The sequence below is a fragment of the Oncorhynchus masou genome, unplaced genomic scaffold (genome assembly GCF_036934945.1).
Source record: "Oncorhynchus masou masou isolate Uvic2021 unplaced genomic scaffold, UVic_Omas_1.1 unplaced_scaffold_1617, whole genome shotgun sequence".
NCBI lineage: Eukaryota > Metazoa > Chordata > Actinopteri > Salmoniformes > Salmonidae > Oncorhynchus > Oncorhynchus masou.
In genome coordinates, this window is record NW_027006267.1 from 43,187 (window position 1) to 48,727 (window position 5,541).

General features: G+C 37.3%; 1 pseudogene; it reads right to left on the reverse strand.

Annotated features, from left to right (window-relative positions):
• Positions 1-5,541, reverse strand: part of LOC135531517 (eyes absent homolog 1-like) — a 59,582-nt pseudogene that overhangs the window by 39,239 nt on the left and 14,802 nt on the right.

Consider the following 5,541-nt stretch of genomic DNA (forward strand, 5'->3'; position numbering starts at 1 on the left):
AGGCATATTATTATCACACGTAATTCTCTATTACAAAAGATACGTGTAATATAGCTAACTATAAGTAATATAAGTGTATTTGCATGTGTGGCATGAGGTGCCCTGATGATACGGGTACATCTAGTATGCAGAAATGGAAGTGATGGGTTTGTAATGGAAGTGATGGGTTTGTAATGGAAGTGATGGGTTTGTAATGGAAGTGATGGGTTTGTAATGGAAGTGATGGGTTTGTAATGGAAGTGATGGGTTGGAAATGGAAGTGATGGGTTTGTAATGGAAGTGATGGGTTTGTAATGGAAGTGATGGGTTTGAAATGGAAGTGATGGGTTTGAAATGGAAGTGATGGGTTTGTAATGGGAGTGATGGGTTTGTAATGGAAGTGATGGGTTGGAAATGGAAGTGATGGGTTTGTAATGGAAGTGATGGGTTTGTAATGGAAGTGATGGGTTGGAAATGGAAGTGATGGGTTTGAAATGGAAGTGATGGGTTTGTAATGGGAGTGATGGGTTTGTAATGGAAGTGATGGGTTTGTAATGGAAGTGATGGGTTTGAAATGGAAGTGATGGGTTTGTAATGGAAGTGATGGGTTTGTAATGGAAGTGATGGGTTTGAAATGGAAGTGATTGGTTGAAAATGGAAGTGATGGGTTTGAAATGGAAGTGATGGGTTTGTAATGGAAGTGATGGGTTTTAATGGAAGTGATGGGTTGGAAATGGAAGTGATGGGTTTGAAATGGAAGTGATGGGTTTGTAATGGAAGTGATGGGTTTGTAATGGAAGTGATGGGTTGGAAATGGAAGTGATGGGTTGGAAATGGAAGTGATGGGTTTGTAATGGAAGTGATGGGTTGGAAATGGAAGTGATGGGTTGGAAATGGAAGTGATGGGTTGGAAATGGAAGTGATGAGTTGGAAATGGAAGTGATGGGTTTGTAATGTAACGTTCATGTAATATTCAAGAGGCATGGGTTTGGCCTGTGCTTACCATAGGCAGGTATCCCGTAGGGTTGTCCAGGCTGGGGGTAGCTAGCATAGGCTGCGGCCTGCTGCATTCCTGTGGTGTACTGTGTCTGACCGTACGCAGACATATTTTGGGATGAAGGAGTAGGGAGAATATGTGGATACGGTCTGCTATTTCAGAAAAGACACAAGGAGAAGAAAGAGAGAGAGAGAAATAAATAAAATGAAAGAAAGAGAGAAAGAAAGAAAGAAAGAAAGAAAGAAAGAAAGGAGAGAAAGAAAGATGGAGAGAGAGAAAGAAAGAGAGAGAGAAAGAAAGAGAGGAAGAGAGAGAGAGAGAAAGAGAGGAAGAGAGAGAAAGAGAGAGAGAAAGAGAGAGAGAAAGAAAGAGAGGAAGAGAGAGAGAAAGAGAGAGAGAAAGGAGGAAGATATTTTACCAAACACATAACACCATAACAATACAGACACATTCTTTGTGATTCTGCTACATAAGGTTACGTAGTTGTCAGAAGCTCGTAAAGAGAGATAGTAATTAGTTCAAGAGTAAGACGAGCACTAGGACAGCAAAACAAGAAGAATACGTCGCAAAGGACAAGATAATAATTACAACTGATTTTGTAAGTGCACAAACGACAGACATCCAGGCAAACAAAGCAGGTAGAAACCTCCACATCTCGCAGCAGGATCTAATTAAAGGAACCCAATGAAGTTGGGATGCCGTTTATTTTCTAAGGCTAAATAAAAGAAGCCTTACTTGGAAGGGTAAATCTGTGAGGAGAACTGGTGTGTTTGTCTTGGGCTGAAGCCACTGGTTCCAATAACTGAGAGAGAGTTGAAGAGAAAGAAGAGGGGGGGGGCAAGTACATATTTAAACATTAAAGATATAATGTAAATATTATGTTTCGCCAACAGAACTTCTGGATTCCTAGGAAAGTGTAATTGCGTTGCGTTACTCCATTTATTTCTCCAAACTTATTTAAGGTTTAAAACCCGGGGCGCAATAATGAAGAAAAATAATCAGGTAAAAACCCTGAGGGTTTATTCTGCTGACCAGCGTATATTCTGTGTGTATCTCTGCCTGTGTCCCAAATGGCACCCCAAAATGGTTCTTCGGCTGTCCCCATAGGATAACCCTTTCTAGTTCCAGGTAGAACCCTTGTGGGTTCCATGTAGAACATTTTCCACAGAAGATGGAAACCCTAACCCTGGAACCAAAAAGAGTTCTCACATGGGACAGCCGAAGAAAACATTTTTGGAACCATTTTTTTTTCTAAGAGTGTAAGGAATAGGGTGCTATTTGGGATATAGCCTCTGTGAGATACTTTGGCGCTGCCATGACGACAGCTAGGCTGGTGTAAACACACTCAGAATGGTTTGAATCAATGTGGGCCTGTTGCCTGGGGCCATGTCCCAAATGGAACCCTATTCCCTATGTAGTGCACTACTTTAGACCAGAGTCCTATGGAACCCTATTCCCTATGTAGTGCACTACTTTAGACCAGAGTCCTATGGAACCCTATTCCCTATGTAGTGCACTACTTTAGACCAGAGTCCTATGGAACCCTATTCCCTATATAGTACACTACTTTAGACCAGAGCCCTATGGAACCCTATTCCCTTATAGTGCACTACTTTTGGCCAGGGCCCATATGTAGGGAATAGTGTGCCATTTGGGATCCAGTCCCAGGCTTCAAGGCCAGACCAAATTGAAAGTGATTGCTTGTAACTAGCGCTACCACATTATCATTCCTTCTTGAAACACACTGCATATCACTGTGGATGCACTTCCTAATCAACGTTTTTCAACACAAACCTACGGTGACCAATGCTGCATTTTCACGTTGTCTTTGCACTTACTAAAGGCTATTTTAAGTCAGTGCATAGTGTATAGTTTGAGTAAAAATCTTTAAAAGATTTTTTGTTAAAATAACACCCCAAATGTAATACAGTTACACTTTTTGAAATGCTAATCATTTTTATTGATCCATTAAATAAATAGAGTTAGTGAATTTGAATCTCAGTGCTAGAGGCGTTACCACAGACCCTGTTTTGACCCTGGCCTGTATCACATTGGGAGTCCCATAGGGCGCCGCACATTTGGCCCAGCGTGCGTCAGGGTCAGGGTTTGACCCGGGGCAGGCCGTCATTATAAATAAGAATTTGTTCTTAACTGACTTGCCTAGTTAAATAAAGGTTAAATAAAACATAAAAATCACTGAACCAGGTTCAAATGTCAACTGACATCGTTCTGTAACATCTGTCTAATTGGACAAAAAAAACAAAGTATTTAGTTTCCGTAGGGACGGGGAGGGTGATACTAAGGATGTGTCCCAAATGGCATCCTATTTTATATATAGTGCACCATTGTTGACCAGAGATTATGTGTCTTTGACTATTATGGGCCTGGTCTAAAGTAGTGCACGGAATAGGGTGCAATTTAAGACAAACGTCTGTAGATGTCTGGCATGTAACTGTAACTGTATGTAACTATAACTGTATATAACTGTAACTGTATGTAACTGTAACTGTATGTAACTGTATGTAACTGTAACTGTATGTAACTGTAACTGTATGTAACTGTAACTGTAACTGTATGTAACTGTATGTAACTGTAACTGTATGTAACTGTAACTGTATGTAACTGTAACTGTAACTGTATTTAACTGTAACTGTATGTAACTGTAACTGTATGTAACTGTAACTGTATGTAACTGTATGTAACTGTATGTAACTGTAACTGTACGTAACTGTAACTGTATGTAACTGTAACTGTATATAACTGTAACTGTATGTAACTGTATGTAACTATAACGGTGTGTAACTGTATGTAACGGTATGTAACTGTAACTGTAACTGTATGTAACTGTATTTTAGGCTGGGTTTCTGTACAGCACTTTGAGATATCAGCTGATGTACGAAGGGCTATATAAATACGTTTGATTTGATTTGATTTATGTAACTGTATGTAACTGTAACTGTATGTAACTGTAATGACATGTAACTGTAACTGTATGTAACTGTATGTAACTGTATGTAACTGTAACTGTAACTGTATGTAACTGTATGTAACTGTATGTAACTGTAACTGTATGCAACTGTAACTGTATGTAACTTTAACTGTATGTAAATGTAACTGTATGTAACTTTAATGGCATGTAACTGTAACTGTATGTAACTGTATGTAACTGTAATGACATGTAACTGTAACTGAATGTAACTGTATGTAACTGTAACTGTATGTAACTGTAACTATATGTAACTGTATGTAACTATAACTGTATGTAACTGTATGCAACTGTAACTGTATGTAACTGTATGTAACTTTAACTGTAACTGTATGTAACTGTATGTAACTGTATGTAACTGTATGTAACTGTAACTGTAACTGTATGTAACTGTATGTAACTGTAACTGTATGTAACTGTATGCAACTTTAACTGTAACTGTATGTAACTATAACTATATGTAACTGTATGTAACTTTATGTAACTGTAAACTGTATGCAACTGTAAACTATAACTGTATGTAACTGTATGTAACTATAACTGTATGGAACTGTATGGAACAATAACTGTATGTAACTGTATGTAACTTTATGTAACTGTAACTGTATGTAACTGTAACTGTATATAAATGTAACTGTATGGAACTGTAACTGTATGTAACTGTAACTGTATGTAACTATAACTGTATATAACTGTACGTAACTATAACTGTGTATAACTGTAACTGTATGTAACTGTAACTGTATGTAACTGTAACTGTATATAACTGTAACAGTATGTAACTGTAACAGTAACTGTATATGACTGTAACTATATAACTGTATGCAACTGTAACTGTATGTAACTGTAACTGTATGTTACTGTAACTATATTTAACTGTAACTGTATGTGACTGTAACAGTATTTAACTGTATGGAATTGTAACTGTATGTAACTGTAACTGTATGTATCTGTATCTGTATGAAACTGTAACTGTATGTAACTGTAAAAGTATGTGACTGTAACTGTATAAAAACTGTATGGAACAGTAACTGTATGTAACTGTAACGGTAACTGTATATGACTGTAACTGTATATAACTGTATGTAATTGTAACTGTATGTAATTGTAACTGTATGTGACTGTAACTGTATTTAACTGTATGTAACTGTAACTGTATGTAACTGTATGTAACTGCAGGGAAACATTGTTATTAATATTGAACACTTTTCCCACATCATCATCAGCAACTGCTTCAGGTTGAGTAAACCGAAGCACACACAAAAACACACACACACACACACACACATATTTATAATGGGTAGTAATGTTTAATTATACTGGGTAGTGATATCTAATTATACTGGGTAGTGATATCTAATTATACTGGGTAGTAATGTTTAATTATACTGGGGAGTGATGTGATGTTTAATTATACTGGGTAGTGATGTGATGTTTACTTATATTGGGTAGTGATGTTTAATTATACTGGGTAGTGATGTTTAATCATACTGGGTAGTGAGGTGATGTTTAATTATACTGGGTAGTGAGGTGAGGTTTAATTATACTGGGTAGTGATGTGATGTTTAACTATACTGGG